Consider the following 13,162-nt stretch of genomic DNA (forward strand, 5'->3'; position numbering starts at 1 on the left):
CCTAATATGAGTTTTTTCCAATTCTTACTTCAAGAAGTAAGTAAGTATGGTAGGGAGCTTCTGATCATCACAGAGATATTCATAGAGACTGACTGTTATATAAATTTCTGCTTCTAAGAAGACAGGATCTGTTTTAGAGGCCCGTGACAGAAACAATATAGGTTGTCCCCATGCATGCACTAGCCCCTCATCTTCCTCTTGCCCTGCCCAAACCCAACTAAGCAATTACCGTGCTCTAATATACAATGATGCCATATCCTTTCACAATAGCTGGGGCAATGAGGAGAAAGTTAATCTGAGAGGATTTCCCCAAATCCTTTCAATATTGCAGATGATCGCAGCAGGCCCGCCTAGTACCTCCCTCGGAAATAAGTAGAATATCTCCTCCCCCCACCAAAAGAAACTAAGCTGGTGTACAAAATTATTTTTCGCAAGACGGTGGGCTATGCATTGCCAAACCCAGTAAGCTAAACAGGATGCTTTCCCCACACTTCTGGTGGCTTCTTTTTGAATGCCAACATTTTGTATTCATAATACTGCTAATTCCTGCAAACACAAATACTTTACTTGTATGTAGGATGGAAAGACATGTCTGTTAATATCAATTTTGTAGTGAATGTTTCCAATAGATGTTGAGCACTAATTTTTATTTGTTAATGGAGATAATAACTGCCAGGGAGAGAGGGTGTGGGGATGGAGGAGGGACAAAGCCTTCACTATATTGTCCTGGGCCATATTGGGATTCAGACTGACTAATGACAAAAAGTTCTCTCCAGGCATCAATGAGTCAACTGACAAGCTGGCAATCACTCCTACAGACTCTTCAACTCTGTCTTTAAATAAAATATTCCTTAAACCCCTCACCTCTTCCTCTCACGTCAATTGCAGCAAGATAAATGTTACATTAGATCCCATCACATACTTTCAGTTAAAGAGGCTTTGGAGCATGTTGGTGTAATTTGAATGCAGGCTAAATTTCAGTTTTTGAAGGTGCGGAAACAATAAAGTTTGCTTCTTTGATGCCTAATGAACAGCCTGAGTCATTAACCAGGTGAATAAAGATGGGGGTATGGATGGGCCTCCTCCTCTCCATCCTTTTTCATTTTAAATTGGGATTCAAACTAATGCCTTATTTCAGGGAGCATTTCTGCCACTGACAGCACATTTCCCATCCCTCCTGCCTGAGTCACCAACCGACAAGGAGAAAGTTTGCCAAGTCACAGCGAATATCTACACCATTAGCTCATCCCATATCTAGATTTTCACTCTCCATGACATCAAAAGAAGTTTACAAAAGGTCACTAAGAGAAAAAAAGAAAAGTGGATCCAGAAAAGGAGATAAGGGTAGAGAAAATTCAGTGACAAACAAAGTCCCTTTAGGGCCCAGATGGTGCTAGGCTTTTGGGGTATATGGCTTGGATGGTCTAGAAAGAATCATAAATGTACACAAATATCTGAAGGCTGAAATAATAGAGAATGGTCTTTCATGGATTCGGCAGGCAAATCCAGAGACATTTTGTTTTAAAGGGCACTCTAGAAAGCCCACTACCCCTACCTCCTTAACCATGCATCAGACAATAATACTCTTTCCTCCTGACTGAGAGAAGATTTCAGATGCAGAGAGCCCTGGATGAAGCAACACATTGTCTTGAATTCTAGCAAAGGTGGCCATGCTGCCTAAAGAGGCAGATAATCTAGAGGAGTGTAATAAAATGAAAGCATTCTTAACCGTAAACCTTCCTACATAGTAGCTAATAGTGCCTGCAGGGGGGAGAGAGATAGAGGAATCACTAAGGGAGGTCCAAAAGAGACTAAAGGTAAGAAGACACACTCAGCAGTGTTTCCTTAAACAACTTCAACAGGTATCAGCCATCTATGCAGAATGGACCTTTTTTTTTTGTGTCTATATTACTGAGGGGGACTAAGCACCCATCCGCATATGGATATCCAGGTTTAGAAAACCCTTCCTTTGCCACTATTCCTGTCAAAATCTTAGAAATTAGCCAAGTATCATCTTGTCACAGCTCAAAACTGGAGGATGCAGAAACAGTCCAAATATCTGCTTGTGAACATACTAACAGGAACACCCCACTTATTACCATACATACTGAAGCACAAAATTTCTTCAAGCATCTTCACAGCACTTTTGGCCTGAGTATATTTAAAGGCCTTGGATATGGCTAAGGCCAGATGGTAGGAAACCAAAGTCAGGTATAAGACAAAACCAGCTACATAACTTGCAGGTTCCCAGTGCAAAATTAAAATGTGAGACCCTTGTTCAAAAATTATTAAAAATTTCAAGACAGCGACAGCAAAGCACTAAGCCAACACTGGGATTCTTCTGAGCATAGAGCCCTGTTTGACAGCACAGGACTCATACCTATGAAGCGGATTCTGGTGCAATACATGGGTTTTAAAAGGAGAGGCCTCTGAACGAGTCAATATATTAGGTATGTATTTTTCCTCAGATTACCTATTTGCAATGAATTACAGTGTGGAAGTGCCATGAGAAGGAGCAAACTATGAAGAAAAAAACACATTTCACTTGTTGTCATTGTTGTTGGATTCTTAATATTTGGTTTGATTTTTTTGTTATTGATGTTCTTGATTTCTTAGATGAGGTTTTTCTGAAGAGGGTAGTGAGAAGATCAAATATTTTTCACATGAGTAAGTTTGAACTCAGGTACTTGGCCCACAGCCCCTCTCCTGGGAGAAGGGAGGGAAGTTCCATTTTTGCATATCTTGAGGATCATTCACTCTACTGCATTAGCAATCCTAGATTCAATTACTGTTAAACTGTGCAATGCTCGAATAATTTATGGCCTTCCTGTGGCACACTGAATAATTCATACCATTGTTTCTCTCAGAGAAAACTATGGCCTTGAGATACAGAGGCTTCTACTAGTTCCTATGAAATCTTGGATGAAACAGTAAAGGCTTTGGTTATCATTCTGAGAGGAAGCTCCCTAGTCCCAAATAGAGTCTTATATGACCTCGAAACATGAAACACTCTGGTCCTGCCATAAAGACATGGTGTGCTATGTTATAGGGAGAAATATGTCTGTTGCTTAAAAGGTCAAGGTCACAGATATTATCCCAGCTGTGCCCATTAACTCTGTTTTTATATAATCACAGAATGAACACAAAGCTGGTTTGGATTGAGCCCTGACCTTGGTGAGCCATCTTATAGCTCTAACACTAATTATAATAAGATTTAAGAGAAAAAGGATAGACGACTCAATATCCATTCTATTTTATCTCCACCCCAGACCTCTTTCCTGATCTTCACACCCATCCATCTACCTGTCTGTAGAACATCTTCACCTGGATTTTCCCAGGGAAACCTTACACTTTACAGGTTTGGTATTAAATTTCACTCCCATTCCAGTCCCTTACCCCATCCCTACATCAGCTCTCAACCTATTTATCCTTCTTCCATTCAGTTGCAAAAGCTAAATCCTTGGAGTTATGCTTGATTCTTCCTTTTCTCATTGCCAGTCCCTCAGGGATAAGGTAAGGTGGGAGAATTTAGGTATGAGGGGACAAATAATGTAAGTTATTTCTCAAAAACATGCGAATATTAGCCAGAAAAGTGTTTCCAGAAGGGGTTGTCAATCCATTTGGTGTGTGGTGTGGGTAGATGGACAGGAGAACTGTAATAACTGAAGTACAGAACCAAATGGAGGTTAAAGAACCAGTGGCAATAAAAGCAAAAAACGGGGTATAGCATCTAAACCAGAACTAGGTTCAAATGCCAACAACACTACTGACTAATGTTTTTCCCTTTCCTTTTTTGTAAAATAGGACAGAGGTCAGCAAAGTTTTTTGTTTGTTTTGTTTTTGTAAAGGGCCAGGTGGCAAATATTTTAGGCTTTGCAGGCCATACGGTCACTGTAATAACTATTCAACTCTGCAGTTGTAGCATGAAAGTAGTCATAGGGTCAATATGTAAATGTTTGGGTGTGACTGTGTTCCAATCAAACTTTATTTACAAAAACAGGTGGCAGGCCATTTTTGACCCACCGGCTATAGCTTGGTGACCCGTGGAATGGCCTATGCTATGGGAAAATTTTAGGTGTAGACTGAACATAATAAAAGTTTATTTCTTACTCACATCACACACAAGACAGATGAGAATATCTTCCTCTATCTTGTAGGTAATATCATCTGGAACACATGGCCTCCAAGGTGACATAGAAGGGAAAGAGAGGACTGAAGGATCCCATTAGTACAGGAAGTAGCTTACATATTTTTAGCCCATATCTCATTAGCCAAAACCCAGTCTCATGGCCCAAATCTATTGAAAGACAGGCTAGATGATATAGAGGCATATATGAATATTTGGTGAGCAACTCACAGTCATCAACATGTGAGGTGGCAATAATTTCTGTCCCATATTGTTGTTAGGACAAAATATGTGTAAAATATTCAGCACAGTGCCTGACACATAAGCAGCACTCAATAAATATTCAAACTCTCCCAACCCCTTCCTTCTGATAATTTCACTCCTTGGCATGCCATAAAATGCCCTTCACACTCAGACAGAGCTATTTATTGCATTAACATCCACATGCCTTTTCTAACTCTGTTTCCTCTACTCTTCCCTCTTTGTTATTTCTACCTAACTAATACATATTCACTTATCTTTCATATTCCTTCTCAAATGTGATGTTTCTTTCCTTTAACTTTCCCAGGCAGAGTGACTTGGACTCCTCCTCTTGCACCACCACACTTAGCACACATCATGAGTAGAGTGATGGGCATGCTGTAATGTCCCTAATTGCACATGTATGCATCCTCCACCAGACTGCGAACTCCATGAAGACAGAGCGATGTCATAGTCTCATCATCCTTCAGCATTTACCATAGAGTCTTATATACAACTGACTGTCAATAAGTGTTAATTAAACTCAACTGATTAATCTTAATAGTGGGAATTTCAGGTCCTAGGCAACCTGAGACAGATTGGGAGCTTTTATTGTTTATGCCGGCTACAGCCCCAGTGCCATATTGGTAGCTCCACAGAATGAGACCTGGCACAGAAGAAGCACTTAATAAAAGTTTGCTAAAACCAACAGAAAAGAGAAAAGCAGAAAAGGTGGTTATTTGTCACTATGTATGCCCCAAAAATCTTTTCTTAATTTTTCATGAATTCAGTCCATTGAAGGGAAGAGTTGACTAAATTCAGGCAAAGCAACTGATGCCACAGAGCATATTTACTGTCATTTCAGAGTGGGTCCATCAAGAATACTTGTGAAGCCGCATTAAGCCAGCCATTTGCAGCACAGGACCCAGTGACCCTCACACCTGGGACTTCTCACTGCTGAATGCTAAGCATTTCTGTTTAGAGAGACTCCCAGAGCAGCATAAGCACCATCTATCTTGCTGCACCTCTCAGTCTCAATGAAAATCAACGGATAAAAAAAAAACCCTACACATTGTAGTCAGGCTTTGATTTCTCAGCTCACCTTTTCTGAAGCTGTATCAAATAATACCTTTTATTTTATCAGTCGTCCATTGCATTCAGTACTTTTCTGTCATCATCATTATTATTTAAAAAAACCAATAGTAATCATAGCTGCCATTTATTAGTAGACACAATGTGCCAGAAAATTTATATGAACTACACTAAGCACTTTGGAAGCTTAAAAATACCTCTCCTGACCTGGAGTCTCTTGATTAGGCCTACTATTCTATATGGCTAACAGGGAAAATCACCACCTTATTCAAAAACTGAAAATAGTATTGTTTGCTCTGTGCATCTTAGGGCTAGGCCCTCACTGATAACAAAGCCTGCAAAAAAATGGGAGGCAATATATAGTACAGACTCTTGTATTCAAATCCTAGCTCTGACACTTACCAATTATATGGCCTTGAACCAGTTACTTGATTTCTCTGAGTCTGTTTCCTTGTGTATAAAATGGAAATAATAATAGTGCCTATTTCAGTGAGTTATTATAAATGTTAAATGATAATATTTCTAAAGCACTTAAAGTTTAGGTACATAATAAGCACTCAGTAAATATAAGCTATTATTATTTTGACATTGTGGATAAAATAGGCTAGAGATGATCGTGAGGAAGTGGAGCAATGCCCCATTCTGAGGGTAGGGAGCAAACATAGGCTCTCTTCTTACTCTAGGAAGAGCATCAGTATATCTGGTGGTGAGAACCATGAAGGGATCAGAGAGGAAACACTGGTAGAAAGCATGGTAGACACTAATATTTAGATGGGTAATTTTGGAGACATTTGTTAAGTCACATATAAATAGAGTCCAGAGATGATCTGGGGGTAGGAAGGCTGATTGTTTTCATTCCAGGAGAAATAATAAAAGAGGGCTCATAGCCTCACTGGATGAGGCTCAGCTCATGCAGGTAAGGGGAGGCAGAAGTCAATGTAAAAAAACTCTGATTGAAAAAGTGTGGGATTTTTGACAACATGGGTGGACCTTGAGAGCATTGTGGTAAGTGAAATAAGGCAGAGAAAGACAAATACTCTATGATCTGACTTATATGTGGAATCTAAATAAACAACAACAAAAAAAACCAAGGTCATAGACAACAGAGAACAGATTGGTGGTTGCCAGAGGGGTGGGGGGCAAAATGGGTAAAGGGGGTCAAAAGGTACAAACCTCCAGTTACAAAATAAATAAGTCATGTGAGTGTAATGTACAGAATGGCAACTATAGTTAATAATACTGTATTGTATATTTGACAGTTGCTAAGAGAGTAGATCTTAAAGTTCTCATCATAAGAAAAAAAAAACTGTGTGGTGATGAATGTTAACTAAACTTATTGTGGTGATCATTCTATAATATAAACAAACATTGAATCATGTTGTAAACCTGAAACTAATATGTTATATGTCATTACATCTCCATTAAAAAATTAATAGATAAATAAATAAAAAGAAGTATTTATGATACAGCAGAATGGGATTCCTGTCATCCTCTTTACTTATCCCTCTCTAAGCCCTGAGTACTCAAGGAATGAGAGTTCCTGCCTTTTTCCATTAAGCATCCTAATAGGAGTTCTTCAGCTTCTTATTATGGAAAATATTAAACATTATGAAAATAGAATAATATAACAAACCTCCATGTACTCATCACCCACTTTCAACAATTATCAATTCGTGGACAATCTCATTTAACCTTTACTCTGCCCACTTCCCCCAAACCATGCCCTGGATTATTCTGTGGCAAATCCCAGACATCAGATAATTTAATCAGTAAATATTTCATCATGCATCTCCAAAAATACAATCTTTTTTAAAAATATAACTACAACGGTATTATCACATCTAAAGAAATAAATAATTTTATCAGATAGTCTACCAGTGTTCAGATATCCCTGATTGTCTCATTTTTAAAATATATGAATTTTTCTCCACCTTGCTTTAACATTGCGTCATGGCAATAATTCCATAGTACTATATAGAGATATTGAAAAGAGCCTTTTAATATATAATAAAGCATTGGGGCTTTCCCGTGTGAAAAGAAAGCTGTATTAGTAAGATAGGGATTTACTTGTTTTGTCGATGCTCCACTGGGAAGAATCTGAGAGACCCAAACACTTCCCACACTACCCACAGAGGGGCCATCCCATAATGAAGTAGTGAGTGATGTACTTCCTATTCTTGACCTGGATGGAAAAGGCAGAGGGACAGAAAAAAGGGAGGGAAACTAGAGCGACAAGCCACTCTCAGTACTCATATAGACGTAAAAGTTGACCAGCTGGGAAGAGAAAAGGAATGTTCACCATTCTCCAGCTGCCATTTTGTATTTGTGGTTATCTAGTAGTAATTTCACTTCCTTTCTGTTAGTGGACTGCATATGCAGGCCCCATAAGATGCTGTTGGACATGACGGGTTGACATTTATTTAGACATCTTTGGCACTAAATGCGGTATTTGGAAAATCACTTTATTTCTCTGGGTCTCAGTTGTATCATCTATAAATTTTGAGACTAAGTTATATAATCCCAAATGTTCCTTCAAACACTAACACTCTATGTTTTCTTTCAAAATAATTAAAATTTAAAAAATTGAAATCACCAGAATTATTTGTGGATATCTAAAGTAGAAAAATCAGGACTTTGCTCTGTGCAGGGAAAACTTCACTTTTTGAAACCAAGAGCAGTAGATTTAAATTAAACATAAAACAGAATGTTAACAACAATCTAGCTGTAAAAATAAATAAATAAATAAATATTTAAAAGTATGGATACATTTTGTTGGGATTTACAGTAGGCTGCTCTCTTGAGAACCTAGGCAATTAGGCCAGGTACATAAATAGCAGATGGGAACCTGATCATGGTAGACAGCACAGTGGAAGCAGAAAAGAAGGAAGGAAGGAATGTTCACCAGCGATAATCTGTTAAAGAACATCAGAGATTATGGTTCAAATCTGATCTGACTCAAGGTGATACATACTTATGTGTCATTTCCACATGCAATGCTAAGCACGACATTGCACATGGGGGAAATGATCTTCAAAGTTTACAAGAAAGATGGATGAAAAATTAGAGTAATTCCAAATTTCACAATGTAGAATAAGCATACTTTTCACTAGAGTGGGACATGCGAAATAAAAATAGCATCATCCCTCCTTGACAGAACCATATTATTTCAACATGTATTTTACTACTAAGGGGAGAGATTAGGATGGTCAAGGGACATCCAGAACTTGCCAAATAGATGGCAGCATAGACAATGTTTTCCCCTTTTTAGAAAGAGCATGGCCCAGGGTGGCATTTCCAAAATATTGTAATCTAATGAGGAGGGATATATGAAGGGTTCTAAATGGCAAGAGTCCAGTTTAAGTCTTAGTTAAGACTAAATCCTAAGTTTCGTAAGTAGCCTTTGGGAAGTCACTTGACTACCCTGGGCCTCAGTTTCATTATTTGTAAAATGACTTTCAAACATTTTTTACTTTACTAAGAGAATATATTGTTACGTTTGAGTTTCCAAAAAAGTAATAAATGATAATATTAATAATAATAATGGCTGCCAACCAGAGTGACCCTAGTCACAATGCCCACTGTAACCTCTTAAGAAAGGTCTTTACCAAGTTGCTTGATTGGTCTTTTATTGTCTTTTGACCTCCTCTTAAAGTGAACTGGTATCCATTTGGGTTTTATTAAAGAGAAGAGTTCCCTGACTCTGGGTGTCTACCATCTCTTTGACCAAAGCCAGTGCTAAACTCTATGTTCAGCTTCTCTGTGAAGTCAAAAATTTAAGAAACACAAGAACAGTTGATTGTTCAGAGACAGAATCCATTGAATGTATAAAATGTGCTACCTACCTAATACCTTCTCAAGCTAACTAGTGCCTTCTTTGAGAATGAGCCGTGGAACCATAATCTCTACTTTAAAACCACGTTTTTTTGTTTTTGTTTTTGTTTTTGTTTTTCTGCAAATGGAGCCATAAGCACAAAGCAGCAACTTTACAACATTTCTGAGGTGCATATATGAAGGTCTAAATTTATAGTGGCGCCCCCTGGGTTGTGAGGAGGCAGAGGAGAGGGAGGTGGAATGAGTTCTGTTACACTCATGTGACTCGAGATTATAAGAGATGTTTACAGGGATCCAACCTCTGCTGAAAGGAATTGAATGCTTAAATAAAGACTTGGCTTTAAATACCTGTTCCAGCTCTAAAATCTTCACTTTCTTGCATGTAAAATTCGACAATAATCCCTACTTCACCTGGCTGATGTGAAGATTCACAGTAGATTCTCAATGAACGTTCCTTCATACACATTCATCCTTCCAGTACAGGACAAAGAAGTCAGAAAGGATTGGACACAGAGAATTTCCAGGGACCTAGCACTGACTCTTTGCAGGCTGGATGTTGGTAACGGGCCACTGTTTTAAATAGAGGGGTGGGGGGGCTTTCAACAATAAAGGAGACATGGTTGGTTCTTAAAAGAGGTGATGAGTAAATTCATCCTAGGAATACTATGGGACATGAAAGTAGCAACCATTACATATGTATAACTGGAATCTAATCATGAGAAAACATCAGCAAACCCAAATAGATGAACATTACACAATGTAACTGACCTGTACTCTTAAAAAATGTCAAGGTCAAGAAAGACAAGGACTGAGGAACTGTTCCAAATTAAAGCAGTTTAAAGAGATATGACAACTAAATGCAATGTGTGATCTTGGAATGGATCCTGGACTGGGAAAAATAACTACAAAGACATTATTTAAATTATTGACAAAATTTGATTATGGACTCTGAATTAGATAATAGAATTTTATCAAAATTAAATTTCCTGATTCTTATAATTATACTGCGGTTATGTAAAATAATGTGTTGTTCTTAAGAAATATATACTAAAGCATTTATGGGTAAAGGAGAACAATGTCTGCAACGTAATCTCAAATATGGGGGGGGGAATGGTAAATTAAACAGAGCAAAATGTAAATTAATTGGTCAATACGAGTAAAGTATGAATCATTGCAACTTTTCTCTAGATTTGAAATTAAATAAAATTTTAAAAATTTAAAAATGGGTGTGAGACAAAAAGAGGACAGTACAGAGCTGAGATAACGGGTACATAACAGGTGTACCTGACATCTTGGGTGGAAGAAAGGGTCAGAGAAGACTTGACAGAGGAACTGACCTAAGCTGTGATATGAAGAATAAATCATTTTTTAGGTGAAGTGGTTTAGTGAGAGGAAAATGTTACAAAGAGAACAGCATATATGTAGACCTGGAGGCAAGTAGGGGGAGCATGATGGATTTGAGTAACTGAATATATAAGGGGGGCGGGCATTGGTGATCAATGAAGCTGGAAATGCAGGCTGGATCCAGATCATAGTGGGACTTTTGGGGAATAAATATTTGAGAGGAGGCTTGGAAAAATTCATAGGATGTAAGGGAAAGTTAGTGGGTTTTATCTGTGGTTTTCTGGCAAAGGATTTTCAGGACATTTTCTGGCTGTAGGCTTTTTAGGGGAATGGGAAGAAGAAATTTTCTTGAGGTTGTTTATGGATACAATTGACTAAGAAAAAAAGGGTAGGGAGAAAATCCCAAACACTGCTTCACACAGAAATTCTAAATTTTTGGAAATACTCTGCTACATAGCACAGTACCATATCACCAGTGATAGAAGGCATTGTTTTTAAGAAAAAGCTCTGTTCTCAAGGAAATTACAGAACCAATATCTGGATTAGGCTGGAGAAGGTAGAGTTGGGAGATATGCTCCTCAGCATAGGAAGCACTCTGATGTACAGATTTTTGTCATTTGGATAGAATTTAGTACAGAGGATAAAAGTTAGAATGACCATAGGTACTAGGAAGGTTACCATATATTTAAAGTAGATCAGATGTAAGAAAAGCATTGTGCAGTCCAGACAAGATGGCATAGACTCATTTCTCCCTGTCTTCCAACTATATACCCTGGAAACAAGATTTTAAGCACAACTATAAACCCTGGGAACAATGTAATATGGAACCCAAGGAGAAATCTGAAATGTAGAAAGAGGAAGGCAGACTGGTTAGGAACACCAAGATTGAAGAAACAAATAGCAACAGAGTGTCTTGAGACATCATTCCACACAAGAGGGTAATCAAGGCCCAGCATCCTCCACCCCACAAGCTAGAAACAGCAAGTGGTTCAAGTAGGCTTATTCCTCCCCTGGATGGAACAGTGGTCCTAATAACAACAGGCACTTCCATTGGCAGCAGCAAGGGGGATAGATCAGGAGCCCCACTGACAAGCATCCAGGGGAAGCACTCTCCTATCCTACTGGGCCAGATACTCCCCTCTCCTACCCAGAGATACCAGGAAGCTTGGCAGCACTAACAGGGGGAATCCTGCAACAACAACATCCATCTAGAAGTAGTCTTTGTCCCAGTGGACCAGAGAACTCCTTCTACCATGGAAAAACACTGGACAGCTGGGTGGCACTGGCAGCGGAAATCCCACTATAACAGGTGACCTAGCCTATGAAGCAGTCCCTGTCCCTGCTGGGCCTGAGACTACCATCCACCAGGTGTACCCACCAGGGAAGTTCTGGAGGGAAGGGGTGGAGACTCCCTTCACCCACCTAGACAGGCACTTTCTGCCCTCTCAGGCAGTATCAGCAAGGATCAGTGTGAGTCCCAGCGACGTGAGAGCGAACAAACCAAAACTGCATTACAAAATCTCAGAAAATTAAATTGTCATTGGAACTACAGCACACAAAAGTAGGCTAGGACCTGTGTGCTAAACCTAAACAGAGCGACTGCCTGCTACAATAAAAGATTAAAATAGCACCCAGGGTCTTATAACGTAATAGTCAAAATGTCCAGGATACAATAGAAAATGACCCCTCATACCAAGAACCAGGGAAATCACAAGCTGAGTGAGAAAAGAAAATGAACTAATGACAATACCAAGATGAACCAGATGATGGAATTATCTGGCAAGGATTTTAAAGCAGCCATCATAAAAAATGCTTCAACAAGCAATAACAAAATTTTTTGAAACAAATAGAAAAATAAAAAAGTTTCACCAAAGAAATAGAATTTTTAATGGAAATCATACAAAAGAAGGAAAAATACAATAACTGAAATAAAAACTCATTGGATCAGCTCAATAGTAGAGTGAAGATGATCCAGGATAAAATCATTGAACTTATAGTCAGAATGTACCCAATCCGAACAACATAGAGAAAGTAGATTAGAAAAAAAATGAACAGATCTTCAGGGATCTGACAAACAATGACAAAAGATTCAAAGTTCCTATTATCAGAGTTCTAGAAGGAGAGGAAAGAGTGGATTTAAAAGATTATCTGAAGAAATAATGGCTGGAAACTTCCTGAATTTGGCAAAATCATAAACCTTCAGATTCAAGAAGCTAAATGAATCTGAAACAAAATAAATCCAAAGGAATCCATGGCAAAACACATCACAGTTAAACTTCTGAAAAGCCATGACACAAGTGTGATTATAAATTTCAAGTGATATTCTGCTTCAGTGTCAAGAGACAATAAGGAGTAGTGAGGACTGGGGTGAACTAGAGAGTACATGTGCCATCTAAGGGGCAGCCCCTGTTCAGCTCTAGCTAGTTATATATGTGGGAATTCAGATCTAATTTCTTTGTGTGTGAAATCTTAACCTTAAGTGTAAGCAACTAATTATTTACATTTTAAGTCAGTATGCCAGTTCTGTAG

This window comes from Balaenoptera musculus, chromosome X (assembly GCF_009873245.2).
Source record: "Balaenoptera musculus isolate JJ_BM4_2016_0621 chromosome X, mBalMus1.pri.v3, whole genome shotgun sequence".
Classification (NCBI taxonomy): domain Eukaryota; kingdom Metazoa; phylum Chordata; class Mammalia; order Artiodactyla; family Balaenopteridae; genus Balaenoptera; species Balaenoptera musculus.